This window comes from Adiantum capillus-veneris, chromosome 4 (assembly GCF_014529385.1).
Source record: "Adiantum capillus-veneris isolate H3 chromosome 4, ASM1452938v2, whole genome shotgun sequence".
Lineage (NCBI taxonomy): Eukaryota > Viridiplantae > Streptophyta > Polypodiopsida > Polypodiales > Pteridaceae > Adiantum > Adiantum capillus-veneris.
The window spans coordinates 1,240,043-1,264,052 of NC_140934.1; positions in this window are offsets into that span (position 1 = coordinate 1,240,043).

Consider the following 24,010-nt stretch of genomic DNA (forward strand, 5'->3'; position numbering starts at 1 on the left):
AGATCCCAATGGGAGAAGTACGTACCCTTGATGGAGTATGATTACAATAACACTGTACATACTTCCATGGAAAAAGCACCTTTCGACGTAATTGAGGGAAGATCAAAAAGTCCCTTGCTACTTAAGGTACATGGGAAGATCTTCACTGCAGATGAGTATAGCCGGGACCTACAAAAATCTTTTCAAAAGATTAAGGATGCTATCTCTATCTCACAGCAAAGGCAAAAGGCTGCTGCTGACAAGCACATAAGAGCCCAATCCTTTAAAGAAAATGATTGGGTCTTATTAAAGTTTCCCAAGGCTCGATTAAGGCACACAACGGGCAAGAATCCTACGGGACACCAAAAGTACTACGCTAAACTAGCAAAAAGGTACTATGGCCCTTCCAAGTTCTTAGGCCAATCGATGAGATGGCCTATCAACTCAAGTTTCCCAATCATTGGCTCATACACAATGCTTTTCATGTGAGCCTATTAAAGCCTTACAAAGGGGATCCACCTCAAGAAACAACTATTGAAGACCCACCGGAGATCGAGGACCAAGAGGAGGTGTTGCAGCCCGAGTCCATTCTCCGACATGAAGACAAGGTACTAAGAGGCGGTAAGACTATCCGACGATATCTTATTAAGTTTAAGAATTATCCTTTTGAAGATGCCAGATGGATGCAAGGCATACAATTAAAGGATAACCTAAATCTTGTCAATGCTTACAATTCTTCCCAAGAGTAAGCAAATGTACAAAATGTTAAAAATGAACAAAGTTTTTGTCTTATAAGACTCTCTTTTTCTTTATTGTGCACAAAAATGAAGTAGTATGCATGCTTAGATCAAGTTTGCGGAGACAACGTCTCCCAAACACCAAGTAGAACTTGTCACTCTAATATGGAAGATTGATATGACTAATGTGCAGACATGCTTGCGGCAGCCTTAGGTTCTCAAGCACCAAATGGACTAATCATCCATTGTGGAATGATGTCGTAGGGTAACATAGGGATCCTCTACCCGCTAAGAAAAGGACTCATGAATATGCTTTATCTTCTCTACACCATAGTCCAGGACGACTATGATTTCAAGAGAGAGGTAATGTCATAATAATCAATATCTAATTCTCCTAAATGATTTTCTCATGTTAAACTGATCATTTAATATGGGGAAGTGCTAGGGGAGAAAAATCTAGAATATTGGTTAAGCTAGCAGACCGGCCACAGTAGGGATCCAAAGGAGGGAAAATAGGGATCCAAAGGGGGGGCCATCTCATCTGCAAAAGATCCATGTGCAACAATGGGCTTAAAAGACCCTAAGGTTTAGCCCATTAAGACTTCCAAAATGCTAAGGTTCCAAAATTCAAAGGTTGTGTCCAAAGGTCAACCATGGGGGAATTGGATGCTTTGTGTGTGTCAAAAAGTATTTACAAATCCCTACATAAGAGGGGGCGAGCCTAGCTTGTAGGGGATGAGAGAGAAAGTCACACACACACACACACACACACACACACACACACACACACACACACACACACACACACACACACACACACACACACACACACACAAGCTCCCTTTACACAAAAGGAATGAGGGACACATGTCAGCTCCCTAGCCTAGATGCCCACAAGGTGTACCCAATTCCTATTGGATGGCCTTGGAGGTGGACCAATGAGAATTAGGCTAGAGTAAATCTAGTTTAATAAATTTAAAAACACTTAATAAAAGAACCAATGAGAATTAAGCCCTCTAGAAGACTATTGGACAGTCTCCCAAGGGGACCAATGAGCATTCAGCAGCCCAATGGCTCGCCTGATTCCTATTGGCTAGGAGGCAAAGGGGTCCAATGAGAGTTTAGTTGAATTATTAAATTACCTACAACTCTCACAAAAGGGGAAAGGGGGACACATGTCTGAAGGATATCACTTATGCTGCTTAATTGTCATTGGCTAGCCCTAGGGAGGTCCAATGAGAGGGTAGCAATGCGCAAATAGCAAGAGGGGTCGACCAAGAGAGAGAGGGGGCTGATTTTTGCAAGACATTAGTACACACACACTCACAAAATCTCATGTGTGAAGTAAAGAAGACTCTCTCTCCCAACTCTTGGCTTTGTGATGCAAATCCAACCAAGAGCCAAGCTTCAATGCATGCTCATCTCCTCTACCATGCTAATTACTAAGCTAAGCTATGCTAATATGAGTGATTATGTGAGGAGATGTACATCTTTCTCGTAAGAATACTCCTACTTCCTCTCAATCTACTCTCATACCCTGCTAGCTCTCACCATCTTCGAAGGTGTGTGAGGTCTTGGGTCTGAGACCGGGGATAATCGATGTTGTGTTTGATAAGTGTTTTGCTTAGTGCATGAAGCTTTCATCTTCATTGCACTAGCTAGTTTTGAAGGAACACAAAGAATTGTATTGTACAATGTCTCTCTTGATGGGAGAAACCATAATACAAAGCCTTTTGGAGGGGGGACGGGCTCCATGAAAATCCGGTCCTCAACAGTTGTCAATAGCTTAATTTCTCTCTCTTTTGAAAGTATTGTTCATGCTATCTAACTAGGTGCTATGCTTTTTGTTGCTCTCTCCACCCAAGCACTCTTGTAATTTTCATTCGGAATCTATTCTAATGAAATGCCCACTATGTTCATGTTAATTTCCGCTACACACAAGTTTTTAGGCCATTAAATGCTACATAAGAGATGACAAAAAGAAACATCCTATGCTATATATTATGGCTAAAAACCCAAATAAATTAATGACAACGACTCTAAGATTAGTGATTACATTTCCTCTTAAAACAACGAGTGTTTGAAGAAATGTTTGTCTTAATAGAGAGACACTCTTCATGAAGCTCAAGATCGATAGACTCAACATATTCCTCACAGTGTTACTCTTTCTAATCAAGGTTACTATTAAATCATGGCTTGTTTGGACCTTTTTACTCAATGCTTTGCTACTAACTTTAATGTGTATGGTCCACTAAATCAACACTTGAGATCATGTATTTTATGTAGATTTTAAGCACAATGCACTTATCACTCGGTTTCCCTTGACTTAAAAACCTATCATAAAGGGAGTAGACTATTTGTTTTTAAGAGTTGATGAGGTCTCCTCAAATTGAAAAAGGAAAAAGTGTTTAATTATTTTAAGTTGAAACATTGGGAGGTGCAATGGGAAATTTGAAATTGGAAAGCTAAGGAAATTGGGATGTTGAAAGTGGATTGAGAAAGTGAAGGTTGACAATATACGAAACAAAAAGTATCATGCAATTGGAAAGTCAAACGACTTTGTACAACTACAAGATTTTTTCAAATTCTACAAACAAAAAGTATCATGCAATGGAAAGTCAAAAACTTTGTACAACTACAAGACTTTTCCATATTCTACTCACAACTTGAAAAGACCAAATAATTTCCAAAAAAGCTCTAAATTAAAAGTTCCCAAAAATAAAGCACTCACTGAGGAGTTGTCTTATGGTCTAAATAGACCCTATGAGTTGAAAGTTTGTTAAAATACCCCCTCTGGAGAGTTTTCTATCTTCGACGTGCGTAAAATAAGACTCTTCTAGATTTACACATCTTTCATTTTCTTCTTCACAGATTGCTTTTCCCACAAGTTTTAGGATTTATCCACACCCTGGTTTCAAGTTTTAACATGATTTGAGTTTTCATGTGGATTCTATATATATATATATATATATCATGGGTAGCACCATCTCTATCTATCCATCTCCATCTCTCTCCCTAATTTTCTTAGTAGGTAGTCTCTCTCTCTCTCTCTCTCTCTCTCTCTCTCTCATTGCTCTAGTGTCCCTTCTTGCATACTTGATGATTGCTCCAAAGCTCCATCTCACATCGAGGGGAGTGGTAGCTATTCCAAATGGCTAAGAAAGTGTACCATCGACAAAGGGATATGATCAAACATATAAGGATAAGTAGGGTTTCACTTTTTAGTGAAGAACATGGTTTTATAGTCGGGGCAATATGGATGGTGTAATGTATAAAGGATGACCCATTGGATTCTTTAGAAGCCAAAATATATTGGCGGTTGTGTGTATGTGTGTGTGTGTGAGTGAAAAAAAAAAAGAAGAGGGAGGGGGAGGGAGAGAGGAATATTGGGTGGGAGGTAGTGATCGTATTTTGCATAGTTGATGTGAATCTTTTCCATTGCCTCGATGCCCTTTCTTGGATCGAGGTGGAGTGGGAGCTAAGCGAAATGGCTAAGATAATGTGTACCATTGACAAAAGGATAGGCTTAAACATATAAAGGCAAATACGGTTTAAAAAAAAAAAAAAAAAACAAAAAGTATGGTTTTATGGTTGAAAGCAATATAAGTGGTGTAATATATGAAGCGTGACCTAATGGATTCTTCAAAGACCAAAATCCATTGGGCCATGTTTGTGTGTGTGTGTGTGTGTGTGAGAGAGAGAGAGAGAGAGAGAGAGAGAGAGAGAGAGAGAGAGGGGGGGGGGGGGGGGGGGGGGGGGGGAGGGCGGTGAAGGGAGGAGTGTAGAGTGGGAGGGGGCCAAAAAGAGAGAGAGTGCCAAAAATTGGGGACGGAAAGGGGGGGATATGGGGTGGGAGGGGACCAAAGAGAGAGGAAGGGGGGGGGGGAAAAAAAAAAGGCTAAGGAAGGAGAGTGGGGTGGGTGCAGAGAGGAAATTATGGTGTGTGTGTGTGTTTGTGTTAAAATGTCCTAAGGAAAGGGGGGTTTGAAGTTAAATGACAGCTTTTGAAGGTTATTAAAAAAAACAAGGTGACAAGACATGAAGGCGTGCTAAGTTAAGGGAAGAATGAGAATTAAGGGGAGAATGAGAATTATGGAGAGTAAGTCTAAACACATGGTATTTTTTGTGTTTTAATATAAAATTGTATTATTCAATATACATACATAATCACAAATGGATTATATATTACAAAAGACCCCACTTAAACAATAAGGTGAAAGGTGCACGTTGCACATTAGCATAAGTAAAGTACAAAAGAAATCAAATAAAAACAATAAAGTAACAACGCACATAGACAAACCAAAACAAAAAAATTATTTTATTGCTTTTATAAGAAAAGATAGATTTAATAATCTAAAAAATTATAAAATAATTTAATGAAAGAATTTTTTTTAAAGTCCTTAAATAAAAGGACTCTTTATAAATTACAATATTAAATTTTTTTAATGAATCCCTAGTTCACATCATGCGATCAAACTCCTATGAATGCACTCTTTAATCCTTGTTCTTTAAAGCTTTTTTTAATATGCCCAAAAAGTGAATGCCGCTTTGATTTGAAAAATAGCATTTAAAAAATCTTTGATTTGAGAAATAGGATTTAAAATCCAATGTAACTTTGGAAAATAACATTTGAAAGGGACAACGTTTCTTTTTCTTCAAGACTTTTAGGCTCTTTTGAGAGACACATGTCTCACAATTAGAATTGAACTACCTTCACCCACATGATACTAAGGTCTTTAGCATGCCAAAAAAGAAGGCTTTTGACATAGCCTATGGCTAGCCCTAGTGCTATGTCAAAAGCCTTTTTGGACTACATAAGTAGTCCTTAGTAAAGGGTTGGATTTTGGATGCATCTCTAGACCATTGGATAAAGGTTGTGGATTAGTACCACTGGCAAGCTATTGATAATAATTTTTTTAAAAATTATTTCTTCTGGGCCCTTGTGAGAAGGTGTTGACATTTGTGTATGTGTGCCTTTAAAGAGGGACATTAAGTATTGTGTCAAGCGATTTTTTATATGCTTTTGGAATATATTGTAATCTAAATAGTTCATTTTTACACTTTAAAAGAAAAAATAATATTTTATTGTGATATCACATGTCTTAAAATACTAAAAGTGACACTAGTATTTTAAGTCATGATATCACAATAAAGTATTATGTTTTTTCTAAAAAGTGTAATAATGAACTATATATTTAGATGTCATGGCTCGGCTCGAGCATGCCTTAAAATTATAATTTTGTGGTTCCGGTAATATTATTCACTCACCATTTTGAGTTTTGCAAAAAAAAAAGCAACTAGTGTCACTTTTTTTTTTTGCCAAACTCACAATACTGAGTGGAGAAATAGATTAAGAAAACAAAAAGCTGAAGGAAGTTGAATAATAAGGGTCTGATCCGACTTGACCACTTCTAGGATAGTGTCAATAAGAGTTGGAAAACCATTCACCTTATGATTGCCGAGTACCAACTCAATAGCTTGGAGGTTTTGCTTGTCCACAAAGTGATGAAAGAACTTGACAATCTAGTGATGCCAATTTGTGACTCGGAGTTGGACTGGAAAGCCTGGTAAAAGGCCCAGAAGCAATCTCTTGTGGAAACCCCATAATAAAATCATTTATTAGACAATGATGCAAAAGAAGAATTGGTCTAGCCCCCTTAATAAGCTATGGAAAAAGCAATGGCCGGAGGAAAGATGGGAGCATGTAATGGAGAACATATGGATGCCAAAGGTTCCACAGTACATGAAGGATTTCTTATGGAAGGTTATTTGGGGTGCTCTACCGATGGGGGTGAAGATTTACGAGAGAGGGATTGGGTCAGATCGATGCTCGGGGTGCAGACTGACTAGTGAAGATCTGACCCACCTTTTCATGGACTGCCCAGCATCACGGGGAAAGTATGCAAGTGGATCCAAAGAACATGGAAAATTAGTTTTTTCAAGGCTGACCTATGCTTTGGAGGTAAAAACTTAGGTAGTCCTGCACTTCTCGTCAGCACTCAAATTGTCAGATACTTCTTTCATAATGTATGGCAAACAAGGAACCGCCGGGGTTTTGTAGGAGGATTTGAGGTGGCAAGCTTCGTAGAAATTATACAGGAAAGCAAAGTTCTAATATGGGCACTCGGGTGCAAGCATCACTCGGAGGATTGTTCTAGGACTACTTGTGCCTTGTTGTTAGCAGATGAAAAACCTGGGACGGGGGGCAAACCTTGGGCATCTGTAGGAGTGGCTGCTCTAATTGTTGGAATTAGGGTTGCAGAGAAACACACACAGCTTGGAGAAGACGAAGGAAGCTCAAGGCACACAATAGAGAGTGTATTCCTTAGTGTGCAATGGAAAGATGGATAGCCCTAGAGTGATGGGCGTATATACAATGCACGGGGGAAAAAACCTCCTAAAGAGGGAAAAAATGCCCCGGCGGTCCTAGTGTGTTCACACACATCACTACCACATGTATATGGTAACAAATCCCCCCTGGAGTGATGCGGTGAACGAGAGCTGGCACATGAGTAAAGGGAAGTGCCATGCCCTGAGGACAGGATCAGTCCACAAAGGGGAGTAAGCCCAAAGCTTTGCGAAAAGCTTCAAGCTTCTCACGAGACAATGCCTTTGTGAAAAGATCTGCAAGGTTGTCCTGTGTTGGCACATAAGCCAAGCTGATCTCTCCTGCTGAGAGCCTCTCCCTGACATAGTGGTAATGCACCTCAATGTGCTTTGTAGCACCACTGTCGAAATACCACACATGTGAATCTGCAGCAACTGACAAGCATGCATCATGGACAGCAGGATTGTAAGTGCACTCTGCGCTAAAAGCCCATTCTGCATCAACATCAGCATCACAATCTCCTTTCACAGAAGACTCAACAATGGCTGCATTTGTAGTGGAACCAGCATTTGCAGTGGAACCACCCTCTTTCTTCTTAGCCTCTTTGGCCTTCAACTTAGGACACGACTTGATCAAGTGATCATTGGCTTTACAATAATGGCAACGCATCTTCTTTTTGCCCTTATCACCAGAATTGCCAGACGAAGTGCTGCCAGCAGAAGCATTAGGAACATAATTTTTGCCACTCGCAGCAGAACCATAAGAAGTGGCTGCATTACTGTTACCACCCTTTCTTTGAGAAGCAATAAAAGCCTGTTCAACTGCACGCTGCCTAGTCTTGTTTTTTCTAGAAAGTGACTCTTGCAACAGCAATGTGCATAATGCATCAAACTTGACAACTTCAGGATTTCCTTGGGTCATCAGTCTCCAAGTACTAGCAAAAGTCTGGTAGGAATCTGGTAAGGCATCAAGAACAGTCTGCACAAGGGAACTGTCAGAAATGACTTCACCTGCAGAAATGAGTTGCTCATTGATATCCTTGACACTAGCAAGGAAAGTGTCCATATCATCTTCCTCATGCATAATCTTCGACTCTAGCTCTTTACGCAGCAAAGCAATTTTAGCCTCATTGCGGCTTGCATAAAGACCTGCTAGAATATCCCAAGCCTGTTTTGCAGATTTTGCTGAACGGATGTGAGGAATAATGGTGCGCTTCACAGACAACGCAATCAATGCATGAGCTTGCGCATCCTTAACATCCCAACGAGCTTGTTCTGTTGTAGGCAAAACAACTCTAACAGCTGCAATCCTTGCAGCAAGACCTGCAACATCCTCAATATCGCCTACATCTTCAGAACCAGGACGTACATCAATGCCCTGCACAATGTTCCAGACACCTTTTGACACAAGAACGTGTTGCATCATATAAGCCCACATAGGGTAGTTGTCCCCATCCAACCTGTCCTCAGCAGCAAACATCTTGAACACATCTGTGTTGTTGTTGTCAGCCATGGTAAATGCTGCACCTGATGTGAAAACTGCCCGAAAATAGGAGAAATGGAGCGGGAACAACTTGTGCTATATAGCACAAACCGTAGAAGACTATAAGGCACCTGTTATGCAGAAAACGGCACTGACAGAAAATCTGCACAAAATGACGAAATAACCTGTGCAGTACTGCCCGTAGTGGAAACGGAGGCCGAAATGAGCCCAAATCAAAATTCTGAGCAGACCTAGCTCTTTGAGCTTTCCCAAAATATTTGTCGACCTGCGAACGCTCGCCAAAGCTCACTGAAATCGGAGAAAGTGAGCAGGCGTGTGCTGGAGCAGCTGGCGACTAAGCCCGGGAGGACGTGACCTGCTCTGATACCAATTGTTGGAATTAGGGTTGCAGAGAAACACACACAGCTTGGAGAAGACGAAGGAAGCTCAAGGCACACAATAGAGAGTGTATTCCTTAGTGTGCAATGGAAAGATGGATAGCCCTAGAGTGATGGGCGTATATACAATGCACGGGGGAAAAAACCTCCTAAAGAGGGAAAAAATGCCCCGGCGGTCCTAGTGTGTTCACACACATCACTACCACATGTATATGGTAACACTAATAGCCATTGTAATTATGATTCCTGGATGTTGTCATGGCTTAACATGAGCATGACAAAACCTTGTGATTTTTTTGGATGCTCAATATAATTCACTCACAATTGTGAGTGTTGCAAAGAAAAAGAAAACAAAAAGCTACAATAGGAACCATTCTCCGTCAAGCCATGGCATCATCTAGACGTACACACTAGTCACTTTCTATGTTGCTCTCTCATACAGAAGCCTTTTATTATGGAATCATTTTCAAATAGCCTTATGTAGGCCATAGTGAATTTTCACCTTGTTTTCTATGAGCTTTAGAAGTTGTCATTTAACTTCAAAAGCCCACTTTCTTTAGGCTTTAGCCTTTACATTTAACTTCAAAAGCCTCCTTTCTTAAAGCTTTACATTTTATCTCTCTCTCTCTCTCTCTCTCTCTCTCTCTCACTCACACACACACACACACACACACACACACACACCTACAAATGCAATCTAGTTGTGAAAGAATCCAATCACACTTCATGCATTACACCACGCATATTTCCCCCAACTACACAATCATGTTCTTCGCTAAAATTAGAAACCGTACTCACAACTTATATGCTTGAGTCCCTCCCCTTGTTGACAATACGCACTACTGCAACCTTTGAAGTTAGTTCCCACTCCCTTTGATGCAAGATGGAGCACTTAGGCAATGGAGAAGAGTCACATTGATTATGTACATTATGTTCACTATAAGCTAGAGAGTATAAGTACCACACACTAGTAGAGTGATCAACATTTGTTCACATCTGAACTTGCTTCCCTCATACTTTCAGCCATGACTTAAACCTACACAGTTTCCTCTCTCAACCACATTGTGGGCCCTCCAAGCGATTCTCTCTGTGTGTGTGTGTGTCACACACACACACACACACACACACACACACACACACACACACATACATGCTGCTATTAATACAAGGATTAAACTCCTTTTGGATATAGGAGTGGCTTGTTGCCATGACCTCGGTATAACTAACTGGGGATTAACCTCAATATCTTGTATTGACCTAGGAAATCTCTTGTAAAAAAAGGGGTTTGTATTTACAAGGTGAAATTTGTAATAAGAAATTTGTGGGTGGTTGTGTAATATACTGTACCTAACACCTAGTGATTTAAGGAAGTTAATGGGTTTTTACGAGCTAGCCTCACTCTGTACAATGTGTCCTAATATGCTTGATGACGCGGTGGCTCCCTCCTACGACATCGACTCTACAACATATCGCTAACGCTCTCTCTCTCTCTCTCTCTCTCTCTCTCTCTCTCTCTCTCTCTCTCTTACACACACACTCTCTCTATATGAGGCGGAACTGTTGGTTCTTCCCCCTCTTGAAGACGGACTTGCCTTGCCCTCAACTCGCCTTGCTGCTATGAATGGAATGTGGATACTGGAAACAAAGCCTATAAAAGGTGAGATTCCATGCTCACTTAGCATTGGTACAGGTGTGCGTCTGTGGTATGTGTGTGTACTAGTGAAAGGTTGTCTGTACCTTAAGATTATGAGGATTTAACTTGCAAGGGGATATGTGTTGTTAGCTCTATGGCAAAAGGCAAAGACAAGCAAGCTATTATGGAGCTAGCTGCTCCGACTCAATCTCAGGTGACTTTGTATCCAATATGGACTATTGTTTGAGTTGCTTGGTTGTGTTGTGATTCACCTTTGATATGGTAGTAGAACTCATGCATGTTCTTAACTATACTAAGTCGATGTATGACTGTTATGCAAATAGTTGGCTACTTCTTCCAACCCTTTGGTGAGGGTTACCTTCTCAATTATGGTTTTCAATGTTTCTTGACTTGAAGAGGGCGGACTTTTATATCTTCAGGCTCTTGATTTTAATACTTATGTATAAAGACTATTCTGTACTATGGATGGGAATTATACCACCATTTCATTGACATAATTTCTAGTGTCTTTTGTAATTTGAAAGGATTCTTTGGTGTATCAGTACCAATATACTAGTACCAATATACCAGTACTACCAATACCAGTATACCAATACTACCAGTGCTACCACAACTAGTACTAGCACTTTTAATCTAAGACAAGTACCAGTATACCAATATGAAAATACCAGTATTGCAGTATAGCAGTACCAGTACACTAGTACCGGTATAACAATATAGCAGTATAAAACTCATGCATGCTCTTGTTTATGACTATTATGGGAATGATTGGCTACTTCTTCGACCCTTAGGTAACCACAACACTGTTTTTTAAATCTCTTTTGAGTTCAATCATAATTGCCAATATTTACCTATAAACTGTCGTAGGGATGTGTATGGGTAGTAAAATACATTGAAAGGTCTTTTTCAATGCAGGTTAATGGTTACCTTGTAAGACTGATGGTTTCTCTTACAAATTGGTAGATGACCCTATTTTATAGTAGGTACTAACTTACCTTAGGGTTTAAGTCAAGTGGCTTGGTAATGTTTTTTGGGGGCAGCTACTGCGGTTATATTTCTTTGACGTGGTGCCTCTAGGGTTTGGTATTAAGCTTACCTATCTTACTCAAGTATGGTCTATAATTGTTGATCATTATGTGATAGATCATGGGCAAAGCTGCTCATGTAGTTGAATTTAGTTGTGAATGATTGGTTGAGAATATGGTTAAAAATGGTTGTGGCCGAATATGGTTATGATTATGGTGGTGAAGGGTGTGAAATAAGGCCGAATATGGTCGTGCATGGTACTTAAGGCTTCCCATGTGGCACCAAATATGGTTTCTACGTTTGGATATGGCTGCTCATATGGCCAAGTGGTTGTGAATATGGTTAAACAGGGTTGTGGTTGAATATGGTTGCCAAGTATGGCCGTGCATGGTACCTTATGGCTGCTCATATGGCCGAATATGGTGGCTTATTGCATCATTTTCATATTATGTAATGGGCATTGATGATACACTCCCTTGGCTTATGGAACAACTAAGGGACTCTAGAATGGTTTCTTTGACTCCATCTAGGTAGGAGTAGTACACAATTACTAACATTTCTTTGTGTTATAGGTGACTCGAAAGTATAGTTGGACTGCACATATGAGCACTATTCCTGAACCGGAAAAAATAGCGACAATTAATGCCAAAATTTCTAAAGTTAAGAAACATGTATATGTGGTTCACTTCGGGGCTAAAAAACCTCATAAAACTCGTCCCCGACCTTATCCGATGAGAACTTGCAAAGCAAAAAGGGCTCCATTTGGCTTCCCTACAACCCCTTGTAAATGAAACCATCTCTAAATATATGTTATGGTTTTTACTATTTGTCTTTGAAAGCAATCTAGTTGGGTGACATCTATAACATGAGGGATACCCATGCATCACCTGCATACGGTGCCAATGCTGACTATATGTTGTGTTGTTTCCATGGGTGTAGGTGAGGGGTACCTTCTCCACTATGGTTTTCAAAGTTCTTTGGCTTGAAGATGGCGGACTATTATATCTTCTGGGATTTGATTTCAACACTTGTGTATAAAGACTGTTCTGTACTATGAATGGGAATTATACCACCGTTTCATTGACATAGTTTCTAGTGTGTTTTGTAATTTGAAAGGATTCTTTGGTGTATATGTTATATTGTTATTGGACAACACACACACCTAGCACTAAGAATAGTATTGATACTATTCAAAAGACCTAGTTACTATATTTTAATCCCTTGATGTCTGTCCTAGATAGTTTTACCTTGGACTGATCCTTGAGGGATGGGGCTCTCTTGACACGGTCCTTATATGTTCTCTTGGTCAGTTGAAGATTAAAGAGGCTACAATTCTTACATTTGGTGGTATATTTCTCTAAATAACTTTTTATGGACTATGTAGAACTTAGCACTATCTCAAGGGTTAAAGCTTCCTACGAAGCCTCTTTCTAAAGCCTCACTTCAAGCACTTAGATGCATTCATGACCCTATGGCATCTGAACTGATAGTAGGGGCTTCATCTGATCTAGCCAACTCTTTGGTTCAAACCATGTCGTTTGATAAATGTGTCCATACCCTTGCCCAACTTGTCAACAATTCTAAGGAAGGGGTGGCAGAGCTATCTGAATTCATTGAAAACATTTTCGCCCTGACACTTGCTCATAAAGGAGAGTTAGCCAAGTTCTCTTCTGAAGGTGCTAAACTAACCAGTTATTTACAAAAATTATATGGTCTCACCCCTGGGTTTGTTTCAACTCCATCCGTCCCGGTACAAACAATTTATTTTGCATGGACTCCCTGGCCATAGATGCGATCAAGGCCTTTCAGAGAGAGATGTGCTCCCTCATTAGTGAGACCTCTCTTATGCAAATGGTACCTAAAGTTTCTTGGGTTTTTCACTTCTTGCCTTCCAAACAAGCCATAAGTCCTATGGGTCTCTCCATATAACCATCAGCAAGTTGCAACTTCATCCTAGTGGTCCTCAAAGCTGGTTTCCCCCAGTTCTTCCATACATCCTTTGTCGCGATGGCTACACCAGCTCCACTGTCAAGAATAGCCATGGTGGTGACACCTTCTAATTCAACTGGGAGCGTGGTATTTCCATCTTCCCCTTCACAGTATTATCCTACCTTGTTTAAGTGTATTGGTCGCATGTTTAATAGAGGCCATCTCAAGCACACCGTGAGCCTCGTCAGTGCTACCGACTCCGTCAAACACCCTTTGGCCTGCTCCGTTTCGACAGTTTAATTAAAACAAAGCATTGCAATGGTCCCCATGGTTGTTGATGCAATGTGATTTCTGCCGCGGCATCGTGGCGCTCCCAACGCCGTCTGCATCATCTGACAATGGGACGATAAGAGGAACGAAGAGCCAGTCTCTGTGTGAAGCACCGAGACAATGACATGACCTCCACAATGACACCATGACGAGGCCGGCCGTTTGATGTTGGGTGCACCAACGGGCCTAAACCGACTACCAAACAGGACGACACATGTCTTTTACGTCGAGGTGGGTTGACGGGCCGGGTGTTTGTCCTCTGACGACTTCGTGACCCTACAACTCTCCACTAGACGCGATACAACAAAGAGGCCGATTACGTGGACCAAGGCCGATGGGATGTGGACGGGTACGACGACGAGACACAGGTCTGACGGGCCCATTGAGCGAGCTAGGATATGATTTTTGCTATTGCTGGAGGGTCAACAGATCCCAGGTTTGTCTTTCTTGCATTTGTGGATTTCACTAAATTTACAAATTTACAATGTGCATTCCAAAGGTTGGGAGATGATCTGAGCTACCATTGTGGTGTCTTGCATCACTTTCCACTAAGGAGCAATTTTCCTAGCAGTTATTGCCTTCTTCGAACAAGGTAATGCTTTTGAATAATTAAGAAGAAGATCAGAGTAACATTTCCTGTCGATTGATTGTTCATTTCTTCAAGTAGCAAATGAATACATTGTCAGATTTATGATATTTGGAAGCCAAAATAAGTGCTTTGGTCAAGCACTACATTCACACATAATTTTGAAGACCGCAAGCGTGTTGATCTCTTTGGTGATGGTTCCTTGGTTGCACAAGAAAGACTACAACAAAAAAAAGAAGTTATGTGCTTGGTTGAGAGATTAGAGAAGCAAAAAACCTTAGCAATCAAGCTTCTAGACTTTGCTAAGGCCCATGCTGATATAAAAGAGTGGGCCAACCTTCAAACCCAACAATCCATGTTACAACCACATGACAATGTGTCTATTGAAAAGGAGATTTCTCCAAAAGAAGAAGAAGAAGACAAAGAGCATCATTTATCATTGGAGGACTATTTGAAAATGGAGAGATGTACATTTTGCACTTATCCAACATGTTAATGTTTCTTTTTGGCAATTTGATACTCTTAATGCTAGATTTTGTTTTATATAGTATTGATTGAGTCTATCTTTTTCATATCAAGTAGTTAATGTTTGAATGGTGAATCCTTAGATTAAAAATATAAGACTAACCTAAACTTAATGACTTAAGATCTTGCCTTTCGTAAGTTTTAGACCTTGTGTTAATATCCTCTTCATATGATACATTAGATCTAGCCTAGCTTGGACAAGTGATGGACCTACCATGGAGTTTAATTCAGACAATTGTGGTGGACTTTGAAACAACACCAATTTGTTACATTAGCTTGAGAAAGTGGTGGAAATGGCTTCTATTTATGTTTCAATGGAACATATCTTGGGCATGTGGTAAACCTTCTTTCTCTCCATGCTTCAATGAAGTGCACCTTAGACAAGTAAAGTACCTTCAAACCGAACTACCCACATATAGCTTGGACAAGTGGTGAACCTTTCTTCTCTCATGTTTCAATGAATCCTATCTTGGACTAAGGTATATATTACTTCTCTCCATGCTTAAATGAATTCTAGCTTGAACATAGAGTGGACCTTCAAATCAATTTCCACATGTTGCAGCATAGGATATGTTGACAAATCATGGGCTTTGTGGAGGTTCCCACATACATATTTAGGAAAGCTAGTGTTGCTTGTCTTCATGCTTCAAAGGATCCTAGCTTAGATTGGTGGTGGACCTTGATTTTCTCCATGCTTCAATGGAGTTGAGGTTAGAGAAGTAGAGGTGGATATGTGTTCAACCTTGAAATGAAACCCCTCTTGTTATAACCATCATAGACTGTACACATGGTGGACCTTAAAGTTCTTATATATGCCTATCTTGGAGAAGTGGTGGAACCTTGATTATCTTCATACATTAAGCCAAGGTTGTACAAGTGGTTAAGCTTGCTTCTAGCCAAGGTTGGACAAGTGGTGAAGCTTTCTTCTCTCCATGTTCTGGTAGAGCCTAACTCAGACAAGTGGTGGAGCTCGACCTCTCTAAATATTGCAAAGTATCCTAGATTAATCAAGTGGTGCCTCTTGAAACCAAACCATCCATGTACAACATATCATGGGTTTTTCACGTTTCAATGAAGCCTAGCTCAGACAAGTGGTAGAGCTTGTTCTCTCCATGTTTCAATGGGGCCTAGCTTATACAAGTGGAGGAGACCTGTTTCTTTCCATGTTTCAGTGGAGCACCTACCTTGGACAAGTAGTGAACCTTGAAACAAAAACCCCAATGGACAACATATCATGGGTTTTTGAAGTGGTGGAAACAAGTACTAGCTTGGGTGGTGGACCTTGCTTCTCTCCATGCTTCAATGGAACCTTGGTTGGACAAGCATTGGAGAGGAGATGGTAGACCTTGAAGTAAGACCTCGCATGATATAGACCCTCAAGCATTGAAGAGGAGATGGTAGACCTTGAAGTAAGATCTTGCATGATATAGACCCTCAAGCATTGGAGAGGAGATGGAAGACCTTGAAGTAAGACCTTGCATGATATAGACCCTCATATGTTGTGCATGTTGGAGAGGGGGAACACGCCTGACACAAACACAAGGGACTCTCTATAGCTTAGGGTATCCACAACACCCATGTCCTCTCAGAAAACACCTTCAAAAACACACCTCTCACTACTGCCTTCTCAATTTCTACTGCTCACACACTCCACAAATCCACCGCACAATGCACACCTACTGCCATGATCTGTCTCCACCCTTACACACACACACATCCACTCTCTCACATAAAACACCATCGGTCCGGGGGGGCACACACCTCCACAGTGCCTGCAGCAAAGGGAAACACAACAACAGGAGAAAGAGAAGGGGGGAAGGAGAAACAACAGCAAGATGGGGCAGTAGTGGCTCGATTGCACTTCAAAAGGCATGTACAAAGGCTTGCACTACCCTCACCATGGTCGTTTTCAAGGAAAAAGTACAAAGGGATCCTCGCTCGGTCCTAAAGGTCATCTTATAGATTTCTCGCTTTGTGATTCTTACCTGGTGTTAGCCACTTTTCAAGTCAATCTTTGAAAACACGATAGCCCCATTGAGACGCTCCAAGATGTACTTAATATGAGGCATATGAAACTTATTATTGACTGTCATCTTACTAAGGGCCCTATAATCCATGCATAACCACAATGAGCCATCTTTCTTATGAACGAAAATAATTGGAGCAGCAAAAGGACTTACAGTAGGAAACCCCTATACAACAACTCACCTAGTTGGTGCTCTAGCTCCTCTTCATTATCCTTGTTCAAACAATATGGAAACTTACACTAACTTACAGGTTGAGCTCCATCCACTAGTTTGATGACATGATCCTTAGGTTTCTTGGAAAGGAGTGTAAATGGAAGATCGTCCTAGAGAAACAAGTGCTCAGACTTTTCAAACAACTCACCATACTTGTCAGGAATACCCAAGTTTTGTTATGTGGGGTTGATATAGATGACCGCCACTTGGGCTCCTCGACATAGCTCTCTTTTAGCCTAGACATGAGAAATGAGAGGGAGAGAGAGAATGCCACTCTGGCCCCGAATGAGGATAGGTTGCAACACATTGTCACTAATGAGACATATCACTTCTCCCAATCGACAATAGGCTTAAACATGCAAAACCACTTATTGCCCAAAATGATATCAAATCTTGCAAGCTTAGAAACTACACAACGACAAGTAAATTGAGTTTGTTGAATGACCAATTTGACATCATTACATTCTTTAGAGTCCATGTCTTCAGAGAACGCCAGCACCAGGAGTGTGGGGATATGAGAAGTCTGAAGGTGTGCACGTTTCACAAGATATTCACTTATGACATCATGAGAACTTCTAGAATCAAGCACACAATGACCCTTTGACCATTAGCATGTCCATAATAATTTATGAGTTCATCCTCTTCAAAAGTCCCTTCCTGCTTAGCTTCTTGCTCTACCACACTCATAGCATTCACTTGAGGTGTAGAGTCAAAAGGTGATTCAGTATAGGTTTCCTTTTTAGATTATTTCTTAGGACACTCATTTTTCATGTGACCTACAACATGACAATGGAAGCACCTACGTTCCTTTGCATACAATGCTTGTTCTTCTCTACTTAGCTGACCACCTAAAGGCTAAAACTCCTTGAGCAATTTTTTCATCAAAAACAAGTTGAGGTTTATCATATTTTCCTTCACCCCTTTCCTTAGATTTATCGCCCTTAGATTGAGATGTAGATGGAGAATTAGATTGAGAAGAACTAGAAGAGATCTTTTTATTATTACCATTTCCATTAGAATTGTTGTCATTGTCTTTAGAGAAGTCATGAGAGGAAGAGTTACCATTATCGTTAGCCGTTTTGAGCTTACCCTTGTTGTTCTTCATCTCTTGGAGTTGAGCCAAGTGTATAGCCTCTTGCAATGTCTTCGGATCACCAGCTTCCACATCAAACTTGAGCCAAGCATATAGCCTCTTGCAATGTCTTCGGATCACGGGCTTCCATGTCAAGCATATAGCCTCTTGCAATGTCTTTGGATCCCCGACTTCCATGTCAAACTTGATTGAGAGGTCCAATACAAAGAGAAAGGCCTCCAACCATTCCATATCCAATTTCCTCCATTGTCCAACTAGATGAGATATGCGGTTAGCATATGACATCAGATGTTTACTTTGTTGAGACAAAGGCCGAAAATCCTCCTTCAATCCCTTCAGATACTGTGAGGGCAAGAAGCAAGTCTTTAGATCCTCCTCAAACTCCTCCAAACTATGCCTTGTGGGCTTCCTCCTTTTTCTCCATTCATGCATCCTTCTCGGTGATGACATCACCCGTGAGACACATGGAAGCCAAGAGAACTTTGTTATTATCAGCCTTTTTAACCGCCACAAAATACGATGTAAATTGATAAAACCAAGAATAAATGACAATAGCAGCCATCTTACCGTTGTACTTACTGAATGTAATCTTCTTGGGAATTAATTTGTTGGCCATTCATGTAGCATTGGTCACCTTTGTGATGGTCTTGGCAAGATTTTTGTAATCCAACTTTGAAGGTGGGGTATTGGATCAGACCTCTAGAGTTGTGAAGAGATCACTCATGGCTGCCGTTTCCAGCCTACAAGCGTCGGCTTCGGTCGAAGTTCCTCTCGCTCCATCGATTTTGCACGCTCTAGTCGACGTGCCTCCTCCACTTCCACATGCTCTTGATGGCATGATTCTTCATGTTGCACCACCATCATCCGCATCATGGCATCCATGGGATTTAGCGGCAAAGAGGAAGGGGTAGGGGGAGGACTCATGGGAGGATCCATAGGTGGAACTTGCTTACCTTCTTGATTGGTGGAGGTCTCCATCTTGCTATGAGTATTGACCATGCAAGGATTTCCACTCTTGGTTCAAGGAAGATTGTAGACTAATCTTTGGGAGACTATCTACCCTCTTGGCAAACCCCACATGCAACAGCTGGTATACAATTGATTGCTATTTTCGGACGCTTAAGGCGCACGGTCCTACACACAATGTGAGAATCCATAGGTGGAACTTGCTTGCCGTCTTCATTGGTGGAGGTCTCCATAGCGCTAAGAGTGTTGACCATGCAAGGATTTTGCTCTTGGTTCAAGGAAGATCACAGACTTCTTTGAGAGACTATCTACCCCCTCGTCAGTGCACCCGTATGCGACACCCAATATACAATTGGTTGCTATTTCCCAACGCTCAAGGTGCATGATCCTACACACAATGGTAGGCATGTTCTTCAAAGAGAGAGAGGAGTATACACCAAAGGGCTAACTACACAAGCAAAAACACAAGAGAGGCAAAAAAAACTTTTTGGGGAATAGTAGATTAGTGCGAAATCTTCAAAGCTCTGATACCAATGCTAGTTGCAACAAAATTGCAATGGTGAAAATCTAAGTTTTACACGTCCACAAATATTCACTTCTTTCCTTGCGTTAATAATGCTTCTTAGCATGAATGATGGTTCCTCTTATTTCTTGAGAGAGAGAGAGAGAGAGAGAGAGAGAGAGAGAGAGAGAGAGAGAGAGAGAGAGAGAGAGAGACCCAATGGGGTCCCGACCAACCCTCTCAAGGGGCCCCCACACGATTGCTGATGAGGTATTTGCTTTTGATTGCCTAAATGGAATGTACACACATGCAATACCTCAAGTGCAAACTTTACTGACTCGAATGGGGAATTTCGCTACGGTAACTCCTTGAGATAAGGCATCTTTGGGGCTGATTTGATGCACCTTTGGATCCTTCTGGATGTGTGATTGCAGATAGCCACCAAGGGGTAGATCTGGGACTAAATTGCACTCCTGATGTGAGGAATGAGAGGCTAAAAACATATATCTTGATGATGCCAATGATGGGTAGCAATGGGAGCACTCAATGTGGTGAGGGAATGGCCAAGAAGAGGCTCAATGGGCTATCAAAGTACCCGACCGCAATGGTACGGACTAGTGAGTGTAAACACGAGCCTGTCCCCCTGAGGGAAGGACCGAGGAGAGGCTCAATGGGTTGCAAAAGTACTGAACTTATCTAGAGGCTAGCGCTCGTGGATCTTGCGAACTTTTAGCGACGAAAGGGCTGAAATTGAAAGTACTCGCTGATCTACAAGAGAGGGAATAGTGCTAGGGCTGAAATCTAAAAACGCCCACTGACCTCTCCCAAAACGCTGAATGAAGGATAAGAAAAGGGAAACAGTGGCTACCTGACAAAGACAAAGTTTGGTGCCTTGTTGGCTCAAAAAAGCATCACCTAAAATGTGTTATTTAGCATTTTCATTTTCTCTCTCTAAGGTGATGTGGAACTTATTATGGGGCCGAAACTGAGTCCAAATTTCTCCTAATGAGCTTCTTACAATTTGTGTATGGGGATAGGGCATACAATCACTAAGCCACCGATGCCAAGCTGGTCTCGATGGTGGGACCATGATATCCTATGCACCCTACATGAGGGTTTGAGAACTTCAAAAAACATAAAGGATAAAAAGGACCCAACCACGTTATGGGAAAGTAAGTGTTTTCAATACGTTTTTCCTATTTAACTATCAAATGAGAAGAAATAAATTAACCAAAATATTTGCATGTAAAAAATGATATAGAAATAATATGGGGTGGGGGGTGGGGGGTTTATTTATATTTATAGTTCAAATCTAGAAATAGTTCACCATAGCCATTGACCATAGCTACTCATGGTGCCCTTAGGTGGGTAGGTCTTTGGAATTTGTGAAATTTTTTTTTTTCTTGAGAAACAATCAATGCGGTTATAAATGTGTCAATAATAGCAACTGTAGACATGGATGTATACATTGTAATGTGGGTATATACATTGCAACAAATGAAAAAACAAATGTGGAAACAATCTATCTTTAAATTGAAAAGAATAGCAGGTGTAGACCACGTACAACCCTACAAGATTCAAAGAAACTTCTAGCTTCTTTGAAGCTTTCACACACAAGAAGCTTTGTGAATAAACCATAGAGAATCTTAGAGTGACCTGCCTCCATCGTGGCAATGGCAAACTCTCCTTCCTTCATTATGGTGGCAACGATGGTAGTGAACTCTCATTGATAGTGAAACGGCGACCCCTCTATCTCACCCTCTCTCTCTCTTTCACACACACACACACACAAACAACACACACACACACACACACACACTCACACACACACCCAGCAAAAACTTTTGACTCGTTTCCCACACACACACGTGCACACACACACACACACACACACACACACACACACACACACACACACACACACATGGTAACCTTATAATTACTATATAGTAGCCTTAGGGTTTCCATAAGATAACCACATGGTAACCTTATAATTACCATAAAGTAGCCTTAGGGTTTCCATAAGATAACCACATGGTAACAATATAGTATCCTTATGGAAACCATATGGTAGCCTTAAAGTAACCTTATGGTTCCTAAAAGGTAGTCTTATGGTTGACATAAGGTAACCATTCATAACCACATGGTAATTATATGGTATCCACATGACAACCAAATGATAGTCTTATGGTACCCACATGGTAACCATATGGTAGCATTATGAAAACCATATGGTAGCTTTAGGGTAACCTTAATGTAACCTTATGGTTTCCGTAAGGTAGCCATGAGATAACAATATAGTAGCCATTACGTCCACAGGGTAACCTTAGGGTAGTCATATAGTAACCTTAAGGTTAATTTACGGTTACCTTAGGGTAAGCATATAGTAACCATATGATTACATATAGTAACCTTAGGATTACTATATGGTTACCTTTGGGTAACCATATAGTAACTATAAGATTACATTATGGTTACCTTAGGGTAAACATATGGTAGCCTTATGGAAAGCACAAGGTAGCCATATGGTTACCCTAAGGTAGGCATATATGGTAGCCTTATGAGTATCTTACGGTAACCACATAATAATCATATGTTATCTTTATGAAAAACATATGGTATCCTTATGGTAGCTAAAAGGTTACCCTATGATAGCCAAAAGGTTGCCTTATGGTTACTTTGAGGTGTCCATATAGTAGCCTTAGGGTTACTTTATGGTTACGTTAGGATAACTATAGGGGTAATTTATGGTTACCTTATAATAATCGTAAGGTCAATGTGTCATTACCTTATGGTTACCTTAGGCTAACCACAAGGTAACTTATGGTATCTTTATGGATACAATAAGGTTACCATAGCGTAGCCAAGGTAGCCACATGGTAACCTTAGGATATCCATATATTCTCATTAGGGTTACTTTATGGTTACCTCAAGGGTAATGGTAAAGTGACCTTAGGGTTACTATGGCTACCTTAGTGTAACCATATAGGGGTGTAAGCATGATAAGGTGAACTTAATACCTATGTTCAAGACATCTTATAGGTTCTAGCGCAACTTTCCAATGTCACCTCCAAATTCAGTGTTCAATAGCTCATTTGAAGGTGTTTGATGTGTCCTTCCTATGATAGGTCCTGGAAAAGACTTCTAATTAGATAGTGATACTCATTATTTAATATTTTGATTTAAAAAACGTGATAGCTACCACTATAATAGTGTATCACCTAACCATGCATCCACCCATAGTTTCCTTAGGATAACCACATGGTATCCATATGGTTAGCTCGTGATAGCACTATGGTTATCTTACAAGAGCCAAAAGGTTAGCTTATGTTTGTATGTAGATGGTAGCCTTATGATAGCCATATAGTTACCATAGGGTAGACAAAGGTTTACTTATGGTGATCATGCGTTGTTTATATGCATATGGTAGCCTTATGGTAACCACAAGATTATTGAGTCATTAACATAGTGTAACTATATGGTTACCTTAATAAGTATCTTTAAGGTGACCTTAGGGTAACCATAAGGATAATTTATGGTAGCCTTATGGAAACCAAAAGGTTATCAATTCATTACCTTAGGGTTACCTTAGTTATCTTTATGGTTATCTTAGGGTAGCCATAAGGACAATTTATGGTAACCAAAATATTATTGAGTCATTATTTTAGGGTAACCATATGGCTACATTAGGTATCTTTATGATTACCTTAGATAACTATAATAAATATTTTATATAAGCCTTATGGTAACCAGAAGGTTACCTGATGGTTTCTTCATGGTAACCATATAGTATCCTTATCATTGGCTATCTTTATGGTTACCTTAGATAGTTATAATAAATATTTATAGGAGCCTTATGGTAATCAGAAGGTCACCTAATGGTATCTTCATGGTAACCATATGGTATCCTTATCATTGATCGATTTTAAATGTTTCTCAACCAACGGATTACAAAGGTGGATGAGTGTATTGTCAAGAAATTATGGTATATATATGCCAACACTATAGTTGATTGAAGATGCTTGTATGTGCTTCAAAATTTGTGTGTGTGTGTGTGTGTGTAAGAGAGAGAGAAAGAGAAAGTATATGTCTTGTGGATTTAACCTTGGATATGGCTTGTAGAGTAAGAGATGGAGGCCTTGAAAATCTACTAAGACAAATCAAAGGTAGATTATGCGTGGCAAGGGCTTCATGGAGCTACATGGAGATCTACTGCTACATCTCAACAAGCAGGA